General features: G+C 36.6%; 1 protein-coding gene across 3 annotated transcripts in view; it reads left to right on the top strand.

Annotated features, from left to right (window-relative positions):
* Positions 1–22,254, top strand: part of LOC110217054 (KAT8 regulatory NSL complex subunit 1-like) — a 174,817-nt gene that overhangs the window by 110,907 nt on the left and 41,656 nt on the right. The window lies entirely within an intron of this gene.

The raw sequence follows: 22,254 nt of genomic DNA, 5'->3' as shown, positions 1-22,254 counted from the left end.
GTCTTGATCTTTGTAATGTTCATCCCCAAAATCCTATTATGCCGACCTTTGTACTTTTGTTTGAAAGAACATATAATTAAATTAACAATCTTTTGAAGAAAAACAAAGATTAAGATAATGGTTAGAAACAGATTAGTAATAGACTTTTTAATGTGATTTGAGTTTGAGAATACTTTTGTAGACCTTAAAATTCAAAGTGATAAAAGTCAGCCATACCATTTGAAAAGTACATGTGATCCTTTAAAAGGTTGATTAATGTGGAACAGATCATTGTTTTTCTTTATTATAATGGAGGGTCCATCTTGGAGGGAAGGAGATAAATGACAGTAATAAAATTATAAAAGATACCAACAAAACTTTTTTTAAAAGAAAACATAACATATTTAACAATTCTGAAGTGAAAATTATATAATGAAGTCACAAAATAGAAAAAAGTAAGGATTGCAAGTTTTACCTAGAGAAAATACAGAATTGCATAATACGTACTGTGTTTGAAAATTGTAGCGGGCTGACTTGTTAAAGCACTTTGTAAGCTGCGAAGAGCTATATAAATTATTATTAAGGAGAACTGATATTTTGAGCTAATCAACAGTTGCTCTGTACGCTATATAAATTATTATTAAGGAGAAGTGATATTTTGAGCTAATCAACAGTTGCTCTGTACAGATTGTTTATCTAAATGATAAATTCATTAAAACTAGGTAATCCTCTGTAGCTACTCTGTAGAGATTGACTATCTAAGTGATAAATTTATTAGAATTAGATGATTATCTCCCTTGGATAATCCAAAAGAGACTCTGACTAATCTGAGAAACTTTTGTCCATTTTCTTTGTCATTCACTAAAAACTTCTGACCTTTATACAGAGTGTCACCAGAGCCTTAGCTTTAATAGTTTAGTTTAAATTGTAAAAGCTTCCAGGATACCCTTTGTCTACTCAGTGATTGTAAAATTATAATTTTTTAAGTTACTGCTTATTTTTCCCTAGATTTTTCGATTAATGCTTTATTTTGGAGAAGCAACTAGATCTTAAATCTTAACCAGGTTAGATTTTAAATCATTTAAAGTAAATGATCTTTAGGCTGATTAATTTCACCTTTTTTATGTTGATTCTTATTTGTTTCTGTTTCAGCCAGAACATTTTCTCTGGCTTTGTTCATAAAATTGAGGGAGGTGGCATAATGTATTCAGGGGCCTTTAGTCCTCATTAGGACACTTAAGTGGTACAGTAGATAGAGTACTGGGCCTGGAGTCAGGAAGACTCCTTCCTGAGTTCAAATGTGACCTCAGACACTTACTTGCTGTAGGAGCCTGGGCAGGTCACTTAACCTTGTTGGCCTCAGTTTTCTCATCTGTAAAATGAGCTGGAGAAATAAACAGCAAACCACTTGAACATCTTTCCCAAGAAAACCCCAAATCGGGTCACAAAGAGTTGCACACGACTGAAAAACGGCTGAATGACAAAACCCTCATTGTTTTCATCCAGTGGTAGGAAAGGTTAAATATATTAATATTATTATAGACTTGGGCAGTTTTTCGTTTTAAAACTATTCATCAGCATAGTCAGCCCAGGCTGCCAACCTACAAGTCAACCATGAAAACACCTGAGGTACTTTTTCCAAATTTAGCCTTGCGTCTTGCAGATCTGATAATATTTTGCTGGGATGTGTAGAAACAAATCATGTCCTAGAAAATATTAGGTTTCCAACCACAACTGCTAAGGAATTTGAAATTATTTTCATTACACTTGCTAAACATTCTCATAGTGGTATAATCCCAGGTAATTCATAATTGTCTTTTTATCCAGTATTGAAGTACAGCTTCCTTCTTGGAGCAATTTTCTTACTTTGATATTGTCATGGACTGTATAATTAGGGTGTCTTCATCACTAATTCTAGTTTGCATTGTCAGTCCAACTCATATAGTATTACTTTACATTAATACTTTTTACCACTATATGCTTTGTTCTTTCAGAAAGAACGTTGTTTATTGTATTGTGATTTCTGTGGAGCATCCTAGTGTAGTTACTATATAAAAATTCAATATGAGTGAATAATTTCATGTTACATCTTATATTAGAAGTTCTGACTTAACATTTTAGTATCTTTGTGTATATCTGCTTGAGCACAGAGTTTAGGAGTCTGAAAATCTGGGTTTACTACTTACTGGCTGTATAAATCATTTAAACCTCTCCTTATCAATCTTAGTTTCCTCATATATAAAATGAGAGCATGATTTCATCTGCCCTTCCTACTTCACCAAAGTTGTTTGTCTCAAATAAGTTGTGTGAAAGGGCTTTGTGAATTATAAAACATTGTATAGTGCTTTTTGATGAGTGAGAGAAGAACACAAAGCCTTCTACTTTTCTCTAACCATATAATTTCAACTCTACTTCAGGACTTCATCACTATTTGCCTGGACTAGTATAATTGCTTCCTGTGTGGTCTCCCTACCTTCATTCTCTCCCTGGCTGTCCAATCTATCTTTCATACAGATGCTAAATTGATTTATAAAATACACATCTGGCCATCATGCCATTCCTCTTCTTAAAAAGTCTCCATTGACTCCCTGTTGCCTCTAGTATGAAAAAAAAATCATTAAACAATTATCAAACAAGATAAAAGATTATCAAATGAGATAATAGTTGTAAGGTGATTGGCACAATTGTAGGTGCTTAATAAGTGCTGATCCTCTCCTTTCCTTCTTGCCTCTAAAATCTGGCTCCCACTCACCTTTTCAATCTTATTTCTTATTACTTTCCTTTATATATTTCTTCCTGTGAAATTGGCGTACTAGGCTATTCTTCATAATATCCCATCTTTTGTGCAAACGGTATTCCACATCTGGAACATAATCAATCCCTCTTTAACTCTGAGAATCACTAAGTTTCTTCAAAGTATAGCTCAGAATCCACTTAATACTGAAGAGATCTTACCTCATTTGCATGCCCTCTCCCTAAAGATATTAGCACTCCTTCTTCAGATAACTTTTATGTACTTTCTTGTGTGCATGTTATATCCCCCGAAGTAGTATGGAGTCAGCATTCAACAAATATGAGAGTGCCCTGGAGCATTTTTTTTTACTGACATCTTTTGATTTTTGTGTCACTCTCCTCCTTCCCCACCACTGCTGCTATATCCTTTTCTCCTTCTTTTCCCACCCAGAAAGTCAGAGGTATTTATTTCTCTCCCCTCTTTTGTGCCTTCTTTTTCCAACCCATTTATATAAGTACCTCTGAAGGATGAGGTTTTAAAAGAAAGAGTTACTAATATAGGTTTTCTAGTACCTTTTTTATCATATCTTTTTTTAAGCTGTCCTCTACTTAATTGTCTTCATTGCTTCTCTACTCTTTTAAATCTTCAGTTTTTCTCATTGATGGTTTATATCCATACTTTTTTCCTGTAGTTCTTCAGTATCCTTCTGTAAGTAAAGCTTCTGAAGCATAATATTTGAACTTCTTTTATCAAGGTTCTGTGTGATTGCCTATGTAGGCATTTTTTTCTTCCGTTCCTCACTCTTAGAAATATCATATAATTTTCAACACATAATTAAAAACTTTAATATCATTAAATTCTAGCTATTATAAGGACAGTGTTCAGAAAAATTGGCAGTGTGATAGAAGTTATCCCTTGCCACAGATCATGCTACCTGGGCCTATTACCCTGATGGATCAGTCTCCATCCTCAAGGCTTTACTTGGCCTCCCCTGGTGCTGTTTTTCTCCAACTCTTGAGTGCTAGCTGCCCCTAGGAAGTCACACATCCCTCCTCCTAAGAAAGAAAGCTTCCTCTCTTGGCAAAACAGTCTCTCAAAGAAGACAATCTTCTGATGTGCAAACTTTGCCCATGTTAAGCCCATTGTGAAGGCCTGATCTCCCAGTACAGATTCACACCTCCTCCCCTAAGAAAATGATCTTCAGTGGCACCCTATCCCTCACCTCTAGAACAAGACTTTTTTTTTCTTTTTTTGGCAATTGGGGTTAAGTAACTTGCCCAGGGTCACACAGCTAGTAAGTGTCAAGTGTTTGGGCCGAGGCCAGATTTCATTTCAGGACTGGGCTCTATCCACTGTGCCACCTAGTTGCACCTAGAACAAAACTGTTGCCTCTACTTCAACTCCTTTTCCCACAGCCCCACTTTTTGCCAATAAATACAGTAATCATCATGTCTTTATTCTTCAGCCATGAACTTAGTAGGGGTACATCAACCATTACTGGGCCATTTTTATTCAGGGGGCTGATTATGTCATTTCATTGTATTAAATGTTGCTCAACATAAGTATGCCATAGACATTTTGGTCATATAATTAATTCTAATATCTGTTAGCAAATTATTTTATTATTTTAACTGGGTAGTTTGGCTTTCACATTTATTAGCATTATTTAATAGATTCCTAGTTTATTATACCCATTATTAAAAGCACATTAAGAGGCAGAATGGCTTAAAAGATAAGAGAACTTACTTACAAACCAGGAGGACCTGGGTTCAAGTCCCATCTCCGACACATTGATTCAGTAACCCTGAACAAATCATCTAACCTTTCTGGGGATCTCTAGAGAAGTTACCACCTCTTAGGTGAGGAAGTTTTTCACCAATGGTCTCCTACAGCCAGAGAAATTACAAGTCTATTCTTTGTGCCCATCCTTGTCCCTCAACATTACTACATGCTTTGTTGATATCTGATGTACTTTCAGTATTGGCAGTTAGTAGTCCTGTATTTCAGTGGATCTCATTTCATCAATGATTAGTGCTAATCACTTTCACAATTACTACTAGTTACTAGCTGTCCATATCTTGTATTCTGTGATTTTACACACACACACACACACACACACACACACACACACACACACACACACACGGCAAACCTAAAGAGGCCTTCCCTAGCTCTTTAGTCCTCTTTGGGCTCCAGTAAAATACTTTTCCCCTCATTCTTGCTAAATGACTGACCCACCTACTTTTCCAGTCATATGTGTCCTTTATGTGATACCTTACTACTTCTTACATACAAATCGTCATATGTCTCAATTAGAATTTATTTACTTATTTGTTTTGACAGCTAACTGCTACCCTTATCTCTTGCTATTCTGAAACCCATAACATGACATAAGTGTTGCTTAGAACTTAGGCCGAATGGGAGAAAATTGGTGTATGGCTTCATTAATTAAAGTGAGTTGCCAGTGTATCACATGTACCCCTTCACTACAAATGCATGAAAGTATGTTTCAAAGATAAATAAAAAGTAGTCTTTAAATTTCTTTCCATTTTAGATTACCTAACATTCCTATTCTTTGCTGGTAGGAATCGTGTTTTATTTGTTTTTGTATTTTTTCCTAAGCGTAGCATTCTTCATTTCCTTTTGGATGGGGAGAAAGGGCCAGACAGGAGCAGCTGGAGCTGTAATTTCCCTCTTGTGGGTACTTCTTGGTGAGAAGACTCCTGCCAGTACTCTTTGGCAACTGCTCTGCAGTTTGTAATCAGAGAATTGCTTGGAATTTTGAGAGATTAAATAAGTGATTTGATCCATAGTTCCATGGCCACTGAGGATTTGACCTCAAGTCTTCTTGACTTGGGGTCCGTTTCCACAGTGCCATGCTGCATTGGACATAGTAGATCTTTAAAGGGGTGTGGGAATGAGTGAGAGAGAGAGAGAGAGAGTGTGTGTGTGTGTGTGTGTGTGTGTGTTGTTTGTGTTTGGATCTATGAATTAGTTGCATAATGATATCTCTCTTTTTTTCTTACATTTTAAATTAATATTGTGCTACCCTTTTTTGATGTATTAAGGGTGCAGAGTGAGATAGTTAATCTAGGAGGTTAAACTAATAATTTCAGCCTTCTCTCAGTGATGCTTCCATTCAAACTTTTACATTTGATCAGTAGCCTCCTACCCTGTTCAAACTTTGTCCATTATGAAACCAGCTCCAAGTTATGGCAACCACAGTTAAGTAAAGGTTTGAATTATGTAAAATAAACCAAGGGTGTGCTGAATTATGTATTCATTCTCAACTGAAACAGCTATTCATACTTAAACCATTTGTGACCTTAAACAGAAAAATATTCAGGTACTTTTTTAATCATAGCAGATTTAAAAAAAACTATTTTTCCATATCCCTCTGAATTTAAGGGCCCAGGAGTTAGATTCAATATAGTAATAAGGGCCTGCCTGCCAAGTCAGTGCAAATATGTGAAGCATCTGAGATTTCTTTAGGATAGGTTACCAGGTCCAGGTTTTCAAACATGACTGAGTCCTAAAAAGTAGTCTGAGGCAAGTTAAGTGAATTACCCAGAGTCAGCAGTCAGAGGTAAAATCCAAGTATTCTAAACCTCCCACCTAGCAGTCTTATCTGTTCTACCTACCTTGCTGTCTCTTATGTATTGAGTATAAAGGGAGTATGATCTTGTAACTTCTCCATAGTTTGTTAAAGGAAAAAGAAAAGCTACAAATCCTAGTTTTTAAACTGGATTCCATGCTTTGCATCAATAACCTTTCTTAGGAAAAAATCAGGACAAATAAAAGTCAAATCTAGGTTTAAGCTCCAACTCTGCTGGTCCTCGGGATGCCTCTTTTAACCTCTTAATGCTCAGTTCATCTATAACAGTGGTGCTCAAACCTTTTGGTCTTAAAACTCCTTTATTCTCAAAAATTATTGAGGATCTCCCCCCACTAAAGAACTTTTGTTTTAAAGATCATAGCTATTGATATTTATCATATTAGAAATTGAAATGTCAGTATTATTATGAAAATAATTTGACTTTGTTGACCCCCAAGAGTCCCTAGAGCACACTTTGAGAACTGCTGATCTATAAAATGGTATTAAACTAGATCTAGGATTTCTTCCAGACCTAAAATTCCATGGTTCTAAGCTATTTATATTTAAAAACTTTGCAGATTTCAAAATGATTCTTCTATCCCCAGTTCTATCACATCAGAAGTGTCATTTCATTTTTTAGGAGCTAAAATCATCCATTTGGAACAGCAGAACATATCCAAATGGAGTAAGAGGAAGCAGGACTCATATAATTTTTAATGTTTGTTGGTTGCTCTGGTTTTATAAAAATAATAGCAAGAAGAGTTTGTCACTGGCTAAATTTGCTTTGATATTTTATATAAATTTTATTTTGTGCTATTCTTCAGGTCCCCTTATAAACACAGAGAATTGGTATTTGATATTCTTTGTTAGCTCTTATCTTCTTAATATGTTGGGTATAACTAAGGACCATAATAAAATCCAGTATAATAATATTATTGGCCCATTACAATGTACTTTATTATATTATTCAAGGTAAGAAAAATCAGTTATTAAATATTTGTTAAGCATGTACTATGTATACATTACTGTGTTAGGTACTTTGGATTCTAGGACAGAAATAAAACAATCCCTGCTCTCAAAGTGCTTACATTATATTAGATGAAACATGCATATATAAGTATATGCAAAATAAATACAAATCATCCCCAAGACTTTTAGTCGTGTAGATAGGAGTGGATGTCAAAACAACCTCAAATTTTGAAACAAAGGGAGTAGAGTGTACACTAAGATCATATGAGGAAAATTGAAGATGGACAAAGAATTCTCATGGAAGAAGCTTTGAGAGTATGACTATAAAATGTGTTATGATATTTTATGATTAAGTGTAAATTATTACTATACAAATTTACTTATTCATGATTAATATTAAATTTCTAATAAAATATTTTAATAAAAATTTCTTATGAACCCCTTTCCCACCATATTACTTGAAGTGAGAGTAGCATTCCTGAAGACTTTTTCCAGAAGTACTACCTTGAAAATAGTAGATCTTCAATTAACATTGATATATTTTAAATGAAGAGAAAATAGAAAACAATTCAAAGGATTAAGAGATTACTTTTGAAGAGAGAAATAGTGATAAAGTAACAAGGTATCGGATTTAACTTTATCTTTTTAAATTGTGAAATAATATAAATGATTTATCATTCATTAACATTCTTCTGTTCTTGTACCCTCTTCTGGTTTAAATAAAAATTCTCCCAATTACGTGCTGTATTATATTTTTTATTTTTCCCAATGTTTCCTTATAGTATAGTGGGGCCTATATTCCTAAAAGAAATTTTATATAATTGTTGCTTCCTAGAAATGTGTTTTCAGGCATATCTTCCCTAGAGCCCCTCCAAAAAATGCTCTTGTTTTCCTGTCATAATTCTGTATTAAAGAGTTTTTTCCCCATTTTGTCACTTATCTATGTCATTGCATAAAAATTGAAGCCCTGGCTTCACTTGTAATTGCTTTAATGTCCCTGCACTTTTTGGTTGCTATATTTTGCCTAAATTCCTGTTTAACTTATTCACCAGTGTAGTTTATTCACAGGCTAGAGAAAGAAAGGTTTTCTTTTATAAAATAAAATTACAGAGACATATTTCCTAAAACAAATGTTTCTCAAGATGCAATGTAAATTTACTGGGCTTTTTGATCTGGTTAAAATGCATTTTCTTTTAAGAAAAATACTTTTTGACTTGGAAATGACGTGCTGAATTGTTGCTAAGTTGTTTATAATTCTCTTATTTTGTTTGTCATTTGGGACCCTTCAGCCTCTGATGGTTTTGTAGCACAAGCATCACAAGCACTTGAGTTAAAAAAAAACCTACTTAATCAAACGAAAAACAAAAGTTTTGAAGAATTAGGTGGAACAAAGTGTTTTGGGTGATTTATGCCTATCATTTTGTTGCTGTAGCATTTTATATGTGTCAACAAACTTTTTTTCCAGTACTAATTCGCAACTCGGATGCTAGACATAGCTTGAAATTCTGTTGATCTTTTAGCATTGTATATTGTTGGGGGGGGTTTTTAAACACTTTGTCAAAGCCACTTGGATGTGCCTAGAATTTATCGCCCAGAAATTGTACCTATTATACACTTCTAGCCCATTTGCTTTTCTTGTGGTTGACATAGCATAATGGGCAAATGAAAACACCATATTAACTGGGGGGTGGGGGGGATGATCATCTTTTACACTTGAACCATACTTTCTTTTATATGTTCTACCTCCTCTACATTATCTGCTCTCTTCCAGTGGTTGGTTCTCCAATTTTTTTTTTTGCTCCCAGAACAGTATTTTTTTTTTTTACTCTAAGGAGTAAGGACACACTGGACATTTTATTTCAATTATCAAGCATTTATTAAATACTTAATATGTTCCAGACACTGTGCTGGGTACTGCAGACAAAATGACAAAAATAAAAGTGTCTGCCCCTAAGGAGCATCTGTTCCAGCGGTGGGCAACGTGCGACCTCAAGGCGACTAGGTGGCCTTCTAGGTGCTCAAGTGCAGCCCTTTGACCGAATCCAAACTTCAGAAGGGCCACACTTGAGGACCTAGAGGGCCATATGTGACCTTACGGTCACAGGTTCTCCACTCCTGATCATATTCTATCAGGAAAGAAAAAATGTGCATGTCTAAGTGCAAATAAACATATGCAAAACAGACACAAGCCAGTTTTATTGGAAATGAACTAGCAGCTGAGAGAATCAGAAAAGGCCCAGGGTAAAAAATGGCTCTGGAAAGAAATTAGAAGTTAGATAGAAATCTGTATAGAAATTATAGTTAAACCCATTGGACTTTATGAAGTCACCAAGTAAGAATGTAAAGAAAGAATAGTAGGGGACCAGGATAGAGCTTTGGAGTATGTTCACATTTAACATTTAAGGAGACATGGATGAGAGGGTGATCAGTACAACGGGGTTCCCTGCCACTCATTTCCAGACCCATTACCCAGGTCTGAGGATTTTTCTACCTTTCCTTCTCTTCCCCCAACATTCTTACCCTATTCTTTCTTTACTTCCCTAGGATTCACAGTGGAGGAGGTGGCTTTGTTCCTCCTGTGTACTGTTGAAACCTTCCCCACACCACTCCAGGAAGAGCAGACAACAAACTGGAGCTGGGGGCAGGGCCTGGGAATGTGCAAGTCTCTGGTTGTGGGGAGGAGAAACACAGGAGGGTGAAGTGAGAAGACACTTCAAAATAGATAAAGGTTTGCAACCTCTTGCATTTCAAGAAGTTGTTTTCTTTAGGGGTCTGATGCTTCATAAAAATTACTGCAAGCTAAAAAAGAACTGAATTTATCATGGAAGAAAAAAAAAGGCCAGGATGTTTTAAATGGATCCAGGGGAGTAATATTTATGGCACACCCACAGCACACCTTTGGGAAATCACAGCTCTACCCCCCAATCATTTCTTCTAGGGTAACCACTAATAACAAATATTTATTAATCACGCTATTGTGTGAGGTACTTTGGATGTTACAAATAATATGAATCATGGCCTCACCCACAAGTGATTTATAAAGTACAAGAAAGGAGAGAGAATGCCCAAAAAAAAAAAGGCAATTAAAAAAGAGGAGAGTTCTGAGGCATCCAAGATAACAAGGAAAGACCGAACATAATTGGTTGCCAAAAGAATTGTAGAGGAAGTAATTACTTGAAGGGTTTCTAGGACAGTGTTCAGACTGGGATGATCAAGTCTCACAAAGAAGATGAAATATGAACTGGCTCTTAGATTTGTTTTAAGACTGAGAGAAGAGGGAGAAAGTGAAACAGCATGAGCAAAAAGCATGACGTGCAGGTTAGGTTTGGAGGGCAAGGAGTAAGACAGACTCAAGTAGAAAGTTCAGAAATTGTTGGAAATAAAGCTAGCAAGCTAGTTTGAGACCTTTTTGTGGATGGATCTGAATACTAGACCAAGGAATTTAAATTCTGTCCTATGGGCAGTGGAAATAATTGAAGGCTTTTGAAGAGGAGAATGACTATAATCTTGGTAAGATTAAATTGGTGTAATAGGAACGATGTTGTGTCTGAAGTCAAGCAATACCTGTGTTCAAATCCTGCCTTTGGTTTTGGTTTTGGTTTTTTGACCATGGACAAGAAGGCACTTAAATGTCTCTGATCATCAGTTTCCCTATCCATAAAATAAGGGTTAAAAATACTTGTAGTACTTAATTCACAGGGTTCTTAGGAGAATTACCAAGAGAATATATGTGAACCTCTTGGCATAGCCTAGAGTGCCTTATACATGTTAGTTACTAGTGTTATGATTGGTAGCAGCTTAGTGCTATAGTGGATAACATGCAGTGTTTGGAATCAGGAAGACCTCAGCTTAGGTTTGCCTTTGCCTTTTTTACTAAAGTAAGCGTTGGGACTGGATAAGCCACTTTAGCTCTTTGTCCCTCAGAAGCCTTCCTAGATTTTATAAGACTAAGACTTACATGGGTTGAGATCTGTAAGAGTTCCCCATGGCAATGAAGTCACAGATTCTTCCCATAATTAGATATTATTATCATTATTATTATTATTATTATTATTATTATTATTATTATTATTTATTACAGCTTACAGAATGGACTGGAGGTTAGAAAGACTAGAAGAAAAAAGTAGTAAGTGCTTGCATAAGGAGGTGGTAGTATGAATTAAAGGGGGGGGGGAGTGATGCTTCAAAGTAAGAATTTGTAACAGAGTCAGCATGGTGTGGTGGAAAGACCATTGACTCCAGAGTCAGAGAAACTGGGTTCAAATTACACCTCTGACACCACCTAAATAACCTGGCCATTTCACTTAACCTTCCTGGAGTTTGGACAGTGTGACCTTCAAGGTCTCTTCTTCCTCTAAGTCTATGATCTATACTCATCAGATATGGGAGAGGAAGAAGTAAAAATAACTTTATTGATTTTCAAGCCAAGAAGAATGTTGATTCTGTTATCAGAAATAGGATATTATGAAGGGAGCAGCTTTTGGTTTGAGTTGGAATGGAGAAATGAGTTCAGTTTTCCATATTTTGAGTTTGAGGTAGGACATCCATGAGCAGCTGGGAATGTGGCCTTAGGAATTAGAGAGGTAAAAGATGAAGATGTAAATATGGATGTTAAGTGTAGAATTGATACTGTCCATGACAGTGGATATGGTCCCAAAGACAGTGAATGTGATCGTTAGATTTTAAAGGATGGGTGGAGGCGGTAGAGAAGTCAAAAGAACCAGCCAGACTAATTGGGAATAATTTGCTGCTTTTAATTTGCTTTGAGCTGAAAAATCAGATTACTATGTTTGTTAGAATTTTTTATATTTTTTTAAAAAGTAAATTGGTTCAGAATAACAATAAAGATCTAAAGAGCATAAAGTACGTAGCTTTATTTTTAGTACATGGTCTTTGACTTTGATACTTTGATATCATTTTTGACTGCTTAGAAGTTTTTTTGTACAGTACCTCGTGTTTATTTTATCTCTGTTGTCATCATTTGAAGTTGCTGCATACTACATCCCAAAATAACTAAGGTGATATTGGACCATCATTAAGGTTACTGACTCTTTCAAAATATCCTGTTTCTATCTTGCTTTCCCAGTTCTCACTTGTGAGATGTTACCAGTCGAGATACATTTTAGTATACAGAGAAAAACCTTTATGGTTCCTGAAACATAGTGCACAAAGCTGCAAGTCAACAAATAATTTATTAAGCTCCTTTTACGTGCCAAACCCTGTGCTAAGCACTGGGGATACCAAAAAAAAAAAAAGGAAAAGAAAAAGAAAAGAAACTTTCCTAACCCTTACACCCCCCCAAAAAAAAATCCCTATTCTTGAGTTCATATTCCACCTGGGGAAATAACATGAAAACAACTAGATACAAACAATATATGCAGGGTAAACTGGAGATAATCTCAGAACTATAGCACTAAGAGTAAGGCTTCTTACAGCTGGTGGGACTTAAGCTGAAATTTAATGGAGGCCAGGGAAGTCAAGAGGTAGAGATGAGGAAGGAGAGAGTTGTAGGCATAGGAGAAAGCCAGTGAAAGTACGCAGATTCAGGAGATAGAATGTCATATGTGAGGAACAGCAGGGAAGCATTGTCACTGGAGGGGAATAAGAAGACTAGAAAGGTTAGGAGAGAGCCTGGTGACAAATGGTTTTGATTGCCAAACAAAGGATTTTTGTATTTGATCTGAGAAGCATTAGGGAGCCACTGGAGTTTATAGAATTGGGGGGAGGGGCAAAAGAGGGGTATTGGGAGGGAAGGTGACATGGTTAATGTCTATGAGATATCCAGTTTAAGATATCTAATAAGCAGATGAATACGCAAGATTGCAGGTCAGGAGAGAGGTTAGGACTGGACAAGTAGAAGTGGGAATCATCACACTATAGCGATGATCGTTGAATCCATGGGAACTAATGACATCGTTAAGCAAAATAGAATGAAGAGAGAAGACAAGAGAATCCAGGACAGAGCCTTGAGTAATACCCATGGTTAGTGAGTGTACACTAGATAATCCATCAAAAGAGACTGAGAAGGAGCAGTCAGACATGTAGGAGGAGAATCAGGATAGAGCAGTGTCATGAAAACTTAAAAGAGAATATCAAGGAAATGAGGATGATGGGAGACTATCAGAGGCTGCAGAAAGATTAAGAAGTATGAAGATTGAGAAAATTGAATTTGGCTATTGAGATCATGGTAATTTTGGAAAGAGCAGTTTGATTTAAATGATGAGGTGGAAGTCAGAATGCAGAGAACTAAGGAGAGTGAGAGGAAAGAAGTGGAGGGACCAATTATAAATGGCTTTCTCTAGGAGTTTTAGCCATAAAGGAAAGGAGATAATGGGTAACAGCTAGCAGAAATGGACAGATCAGATGAGAGCTTTTTGAGGGCAGGGTGGACATGGACATATTTCTAGGCAGTAAGGAAACAACAGTGGATCGGAAGAATTTGAAAGTCAGTGAAAAGAAAGCATGATAGAAGAGGTAATTTGCTGGGTGGGGGCAGCTAGGTGATGCAGTAGATAGAGCTCTGGCCTTGTATTCCAGAAGAGCTGAGTTCAAATCTGGCCACAGGCACTTGACACTAGCTGTGGGACCTTAGGCAAGACTTGTGCTATAGTAGAAGGGTTTGCCTTGGCAAGGAGAAGGGCCACCTCCTGTTAAATAGGGGTGAAGAGAAAATAGTAGTGGAAAGCATTTGAGTGATGCGAGATGAGGAAGGGAGAAGAGGAAACTCTTAATTTTTTCAGTGAAATAATGAGGCAAGATTCTCAGCTGAGAGAGTGGGGATAAGGAGAGCTATAGGAGATTTGTGCAGGGAAGAAAAGTTCTGTAAAAGCCATTGTAGTAAGTTCTAAAAAGATTACCTTGCCTCCATGAGGTCCCAGTTGGGATTATGTAACATAAATTTGTAGAAAACCCACCCAGCACAATTTTGTGATTTCCCCCACCACCCCCATTTCATTCACAGCTTGTGAATAGGAGCAGAGACAACAGAGTAATCCAAGGCTGAGGCTTGGCAGGACAAGGTCAGCAATAGGATAAGGGAATAAGGTCCAGAAGAGAACAAGTTAGAGTTGAACTGGTTCACCAGGAGGTAAAGATGAAGAACAGAGGAGCAGATCATAGCCAGTGCAATGTTGTTGGCCTGGGAAAGAACAGAGGGGTAGAAGGATTGAAAGTGAGGATGAAGAACAGGGTTTGGGATTTTTAGGCGCAGGTAGAATGACAACACTGTCTAACTGAGGTGGACTGGAGAAGTAGATCATGGGAAATGAGTAAGTTGAGGAATTGGGAGGTTAGGGGTTTTAAGGAATATTGATATGTATGTTGAAGTCCCCTAGGATGCAGGCAGGAGTTGAGGAGTAGAAAAAGACCATGAGCCAGGCACTGAACTCATTTGAGAAAAGAAGATGAATGTCCTGGAGGTTGATAGATAACAGCCACCATAATCTTAATTGGGTTATAAATATGGATGGAATGAATCTCAAGGAGGAGAGTTACTGAATGATGATAGATATGGAATGGGAAGCAAGGAGTCTACAACTCTCCCACTATCCACTAGTGAGTTGGAGGAAGAGAACAGGTGGAGTATAAAAGAGTAAAACAGTGCTAGAAAGAGTAGTTTGCTACCTGTAGAGCAGACTTTCCTGAGACCACGGTGGAAAGGGTGGGTGGCTTTTAGAGTGGGAAATTGGCAGGCTTGGGTTGAGGGAGGAATAGAAATAAAAGAGTCAGTTTGAACAGTGACAGTTGGGGATTCAGAATCAGAATTAGGGAGTGAATGATGGGGTTTGGAATATGTTAATCAGTGAGAAATTAATTCCATAGGGATTCAGCTTGGAGATGGAGTTGTCCTAGGGTGACAGGCAGCCAGGATAGTTGGAAGAGTACAAGGTATGAGGGTGCTTAGGTGTGGGCAGGGCAGCCACCATGGAATTGTAAATGGCTGCAGAGTGTTCCAGGAACTAGATGGAATGGTTGCTCAGCAAGGCCTTTGTAAAAGTTTTTCTATCAGTAGTATGATGATAACTCATTTTTAACAGTGTTCAAGGGTTTGTAAAATGTTTCACATACCTTATCATATTTGGCCTTCACAACAGTCTTATGAGTAGTTTGGTTTTTTGTTTTGTTTTTTGGTCCAGACCAGGGTGGGGAACCTTTTCATGTTGGAAAGCCTTGTTAATATTTAGCTGTAATGAAATAAGGCCACATTCAAGAGACTTCAATTACGTCAGCTTAAAAATGTGCATTATTTTGTAAAAATCTTAGACTGTGGACTTAGTAATTTCAAAAAATGAAAATTATTTGTTAATTTGTAAGTTAGCTAACCTTTTAATGACTTTGTTGTGTCGCTTTTTGTTGCAAAACATTTGAATATTTGGTTGTGGCATGGAGGTCACAGTTTTAGTTGATCAGAGTCTAGATGGGTATCAGTCATTTGTGACCTTAAGGGCGTCTTGTTTTGGGTTAGGTAGGAGAATGTAGATTTGCATCAGTAAATGGTTGGAAAGCAAGAAAGCACGTTGCTGAAGGCATGGGTATTCTACCGCATTTTCCCATATTTCAGTTGGATTTTTCTTAGCATCAAACAGTGACTTTAAAATGTCACCTACTGAGAGCTCAGTCAGTTTCATCTGTAATTCTTTAGGTACATTGGTGTAATACCCACTAGGTGAGGCTGAAATGCTCATTTGAGTGTGATGCCATGATTCTCAAAGTCAGTGAACTTTTCGTTGTATTCTCCATTTAATAGGTCCATAAAAAAACTGCTTATTCATCAAATGGTTTGCATATATCATCCTACTCATCAATGACCTTTACTAACTGGGGAAAATGTTTATCCAAAATTTCCTTTTGAAGAAGTGTTCTGAAGAAAGTTAGCTTTTTTTTAAATGCTTGGATTTTTTGGCACATATCATATATAGACTTAGTTTTACCTTGCAAAGAAATATTCAAGTCATTTTGATTTGATATGATATCAGAGAAACGTAGCATTCCTATAGAAATCTTCTTTCAACAATTAACATTGCTGATTCTGTTATTCATAAAACTTAGTTATCTGTTCTTGCAGAGATAAAATTTTGGCTAACACCTGTCCCCTGCAATTGCCAGTGCACTTTAGAATGATATGACAAATCCACACTGAATACCTCATTGTTCAACTTTTGCGTGTTACAAAACTGATGATGCCATGTTGCATTTGCACTAATGTAGTTAACAATATTTATAACTTGTTGCCAAGTGTCACTTAAAATAGCTTTAGCACGGAGATTTTGCTGGTGCCAGAGACTATGAAAAGAAATTAGAGCATCTAGATCTGCTAATACTTTTTTTTTTAATCAAGTTTTCCTATCATGGAAGATGCACTGTCTGTATGTACATTCACTAAATTTGCAAAATTCAGTCCAACTTCATGACATTTATCCTGAAAGTTGTTGAAGATGTCTGTTCCCTGTGTTTTGTTCGCAAGAGTGCCCAAATTCTTCCTAGCAAAGAAAATCTAATGTTATGACTCTGATGAGGTCAAGAGGTTTAGGGGTGCTGGGACCCCGAGATCATGACACACAGGTCCTGTCCAAAAGAATTTGACCCAAGCCTTCTTTCAGCCAAAGACAAGGTTTATTAAAGATCCACCATATTAGCCAGACTCTTAAGGAATCTGAGTGTCTGTGAGGTATTGGCTAGATAGTAAAAATCTGAGTAGTGGCTAGATTATGAGAATGAGAGCATCTTAATGGAGACAAAATGGACTTTATATATAGAAAGACTGTGGGAGGGATTTAGGAGTGGCCAAGTAGTCTATGAGGTAATAGAACTCCAGGGACCTGCATCTAGTGGCCAAGGGAGGATGGAGTCTAGATAGGATTATGGATGGGAAGTGGCCTGAGGCCATAGGGAGGTAAGACAATGGAGGGCTAGGCTAGGTTAAGGGTAACAGAATAGGGAGATTGGGTGTAGCCACAATGAAAGGCCAGTTGATGGGATTATAACCAGAGATTTGGCCATGTGGGAAAGTCCAGGGTTTTTCCTTTTTGGGGTCTAGTTCCCATCCTTATCAACTCGAATGAAGTATAAAACCTTTGCTGAGTCAGTAGTATCAATTGATTAATCCAAAGCAATTGCATAATATATGTTTTCCTTTTGAAGTATTGCATGAAGTTGTTCTGTTGAGTTGAAGGCTAATTTATGAGTCTTGGTTCTCTTTATAAGAGGCAGTTGTTAGTACTTTGAAATATTATTGGGGTCTAAACATCCTACAACTTCAACAATGCATTGTTTCACAATTTCTACATCACTGAATGGCTCCTCTTTTTTCCCAATTATATAAGCTACTTTATAAGTTGCTTCAGTGGCATTATTTCCAGGTCTTATTGCTGCTTGAAAGAATCGTCTTTGCTTTTGCTTTTCACCTTTTAATTTCTGCAGTACGACCTTTCATGCCTTTCCCTCTGATTTAAAATATTTGTTGGCCTTATGAGTGTTATAATGCTGATGAGCATTGAATTTTTTTTTAATGTTAATATTGCAGTATCACAAAGCAAGCAAATCATCTTACCTTTAGCAGAAATAAAATAATATTGCAATTCCCAGTCCTCAATAAAAAAAATCTGTTTTCCTCCTTCAGCGTTATCTTGGTCCTCTTTGACATGATGGGCTGTTAAGCAGACAGAATTAAAAAAATACTGTCGAATGTGCAGCTGTTCACAAATTCTGCTTCAAACAGGAACACAGTGCACCATTGTCAAAAGCCTACCTGGCCATTAGGCTTGAAGTTTTCATGGTACCTTATCCTCTATGCACATATCATCATCTATGCCTCTAGGAACATATGACACATGAAATCTCTTTAGGCCACTTTGGCATCTAGCACAGTTCCTTCTTCATATTAAGTACTTATTAAATGTTTGTTGTATTGAACTGAATTCCAATTCAGCAAGCATTTACTAAGTATGTGGTACTGGGGATTAAAGTATATTCTGATTTTAAAATTCTGATTAAAAATTTTTTTAAATGAACTTTCTGTCACTCAGCTTATAGATGCCACAATGAATACCTGAGACATTAAGATTCAGAAATAAACTTAATTCTAGAATTGGAAGTGAGTCAGATTTTGAAAGTCTAACTCAGGTTTAACTGCCTCTTTGGAAACCCACAAAGGTTCTTGTTATTTCCAGAGGCAGTGCTTTTTTTCTAAGTAGTATGAAGCTCTCAAACCCCTTATCCATGGAGCCCTATGTAATTCTTACAGGCCGTATGCTTTGGACTGTGGAAGAAACATGTTAAAAGTGGAGTTAGAAGAGCTGGGTTCATATCCCATCTCTGAAACTTATTAGCTGTGTTAAGTCACTTTTGGGATAAGTCATTTAACCTCCCACAACCTCATTTTCTTCATCCATAAAATAAGGAGGTTCATGGGAGGGTAGTTAACCTCTAAGGTCCCTTTAAACTCTAGATTAGCAGTTCTTAAACTTTTTGGTCTCAGGAGCCCTTTACACTCTTAAAAATTATTGGGAACCCCAAAATGAGCTTTAGTTTATGTGGGTTATATAAAAATTTACAGCATTAGAAGTTACAATGGATTCATTTAAATTAATAATAAATCCATTGCATGTTAACATGAATAACATTTTTTATGAAAAATAACTATTTTTCAAAAGACGTTCTGGAGAAGAGTAACATTATTTTACATTTTTTGTTCCTTTGTTTCTTTCTTTTTGGGGGGGTGGGGGTTAGGCATTGGGGTTAAGTGATTTTCCCAGAGTCACAGCTAGTAAGTATTATGTGTCTGAGGCTGAATTTGAACTCAAGTCCTTCTGAATCCAGGGCCAGTGCTCTATCCACTGTACCACCTAGCTGCCCCTGTGGACCACATTTTGAAAACTGCAACTCTAGATCAATAATTCTTGTGATCCTTTCCTACCTCTGCCTTGCTTAAACTTGTTATCTACCTAGCCAGTTCCAATTTCCTTTGATCCTTATTAACAACATTGTGTATAAGATAAAGCAGTTGGCATTATGCCCAATTTTCAGATGTGGAAGCTAAGGCTCAAGGTTATGCCTTGTTCCTTTTTCCCCCATTATACTTTGGTACCTCTATACTTGTGTTCCCATTTTACTGCCTATTATAGTATAGTTCACATGCTGTACTTCCTACATTTATTAAGCCTATTAATAGATTTAATTACTCATATAATTCATGACTTTTCCCCCAAAATTGATTCTGCATGAAGAGAATTACAAATTCCCATTTCCTAAATCTCACAAGAGGAAATTTCCAGTGAACCATGGTGAGAAGATGAACTTCATAGAATAGTGGGTTCCTGTTCTTTTAGAGGGACTTGGTTCCCTTGGTTCTCCTGTAGAATTGTAATGGGGTGAAAGAAATGGTAGCAAATCTCCATTTGTTTCCAGTTATATTTGAGCTTTCTTTTGAGTTGCAAGCACCCTCAGTGATCTTATAAAAACAAAAAATGCTCTAAGACAGAAACAGCCATTTTCACAGAATTTAAATGCTCACACTTCAACAAAAAGTTTATAGCAATATTTATCATTACACTTCTTCAAAGTGTATTTGTCAATTTTCCTCTTCTTAATCCTTTGCTGCTACCTTCATTTTTGAGCCTTGTGAAGATTGAAACATGCTTTTTATTGCCCTCCAATTTATGTGAAAATGCTATACTCATAGAACGTCTTTAATCCAGTAACAACTGTAGGAAAGCCAAAGACAACCAAAAAAGATTTGAATGGGTTTTTTGGGGTTTTTTAATCTGTTGAATGAGAGGAGCTTCAAAAAAGGGGTAGAAACATTACGTGGAGGGTGGGAAAAAGGAGACAGTGGTAGTAGATTACTGCCAAGGAGATGATATTTGGACTGAAAAGGTAGAACAGGGAATTGATACCACTTATGACTAGGGGCGGCTGGGTAGACATGTGGGTGGAGTGTGGGCCTTTGGTCAGGAAGACTCCTCTTCATGAGTTCTGTTCCAGCTTCAGACACTTACTAGCTGTGTGACCCTAAGCAAGTCTCTTAACCTTTTTGGTCTTAGTTTTGACATCTGTCAAATGAGCTGGAGGAGGAAATGGCAAACCATTCCATTATCTTTGCCAAGAAAACCCCAAATTGGGGTCATGAAGGATCAGACATGACTGAAAACAGTGGAACAACATGAATAGGAAGATAGTAAGAAAGCAACTAGCTGCCACTGAATAATTTAAGCCCAGTGTCAGATGAACTATGTTTTAGAGTACTGAAAAAATTGGCATATGTGTGCACCAAGTGGTTTAGCATCCAGATTCTTAGAGGAGAAGTTCAGGCAGTTACAGGAAGAAATAGACAGCAAAACTATACTAGTGGACCTCCCCCTCTCTTAACTAGATAAATCTAACCACAAAATAAGAAAGAAGTTAAGGAGGTGAATAGAATGTTAGAAAGTCAGGTATGGTAGACCTCTGGAGAAAACTGAATGAAGGTAGAAAGGAATATGCTTTTTTCTCAGCAGTACAAGGCACATACACAAAAATTGACCGTGTACTAGGGCATAAAAACCTTGCAATCTAATGCAGAAAGGCAGAAATATTAAATGCATCCTTTTTCAGATCATGATGCAGTAAAAATTATATGTAATAAAGGGCCATGGAAAGATATGCTAAAAATTAATTGGAAACTAAATAATCTAATCCTAAAGAATGAGTGGAATCAGTAACTTAATTCAAGAAAATGACAATAATGAGACAACATACCAAAACTTATGAGATTCAGCTAAAGCAGTTCGTAGGGGAATTCTTATATCTCTAAATGCTTACACGAATAAAATAGAGAAAGAGGAGATCAGTGAATTGGGCATGCAACTGAAAAAACTAGAAAAAGAACAAATTAAAAATCCTCAATTAAATACCCGATGAGAGATACTGAAAACCAAAGGAGAGATTAATAAAATTGAAATTAAAAAAACTATTGAACTAATAAAACTAAGAACTAGTTTTATGAAAAATACAATAAAATAGATAAACCTTTGGTTAATTTTTTTAAAAAAAGACCAAACTACCAGTATCAATAATGAAAAGGGTGAATCTACCACCAATGAAGAGGAAATTAATGCAATAATTAGGAACTGCTTTGCCCAACTGTATGCCAATAAATTTGACAATCTTGGTGAAATGGATGAATATTTACAAAAATATAAATTGCCCAGATTAACAGAAGTGGATGAAAAATACTTAAACTGATCTCAGAAAAAGAAATTGAAGAAGCCATCAATGAACTCCCTAGGAAAAAATTTCCAGGGCCAGATGGATTTACAAGTGAATTCTATCAAACATTTAAAGAACAATTAATTTCAATACTATATAGACTGTTTGGGAAAATAGGCGGAGGAGTCTTACCAAATTCTTTTTATGATACAAATATGGTGCTGATGCCTAAACTGGGAAGAATCAAAACAGAGAAAGAAAATTACAGACCAATTTCCCTAATGAATATAGATGCAAAAATTTTAAATAAAATATTAGCAAAGAAATTACAGCAACTTATCACGAGAATAACACACTTTAACCAGGTAGGATTTATGCCAGAAATGCAGGGCTGGTTCAATATTAGAAAAACTATCAGCATAATTGATTATGTCAACGGCAAAACTAACAGAAACCACATGATATCTCAACAGATGCAGAAAAGGCTTTTGACAAAATACAGTACCCATTCCTATTAAAAACACTAAGAGGGGGCAGCTAGGTGGCGCAGTACATAGAGCACTGGCCCTAGAGTCAGGAGGACCTGAGTTCAAATCCAACTTCAGATGCTTGACACTTACTAGCTGTATGACCCTGGGCAGGTCACTTAACTCCAATTGCCTCACCAAAAAGCCAAAAAAAAAAACCAGTAGGGAGCATAGGAATAAATGATAAGTAGCATTTCTGATAAGATCAGAGGTGAAGCAAGGATGTCCATTATCACCGCTGTTCAACATGGTACTGGAAACGTTAG

Source organism: Phascolarctos cinereus, unplaced genomic scaffold (assembly GCF_003287225.1).
Source record: "Phascolarctos cinereus isolate Bilbo 61053 unplaced genomic scaffold, phaCin_HiC Scaffold_4;HRSCAF=312, whole genome shotgun sequence".
NCBI classification, from domain to species: Eukaryota; Metazoa; Chordata; class Mammalia; order Diprotodontia; family Phascolarctidae; genus Phascolarctos; species Phascolarctos cinereus.
This window is presented reverse-complemented; position numbering and strand designations above follow the sequence as displayed.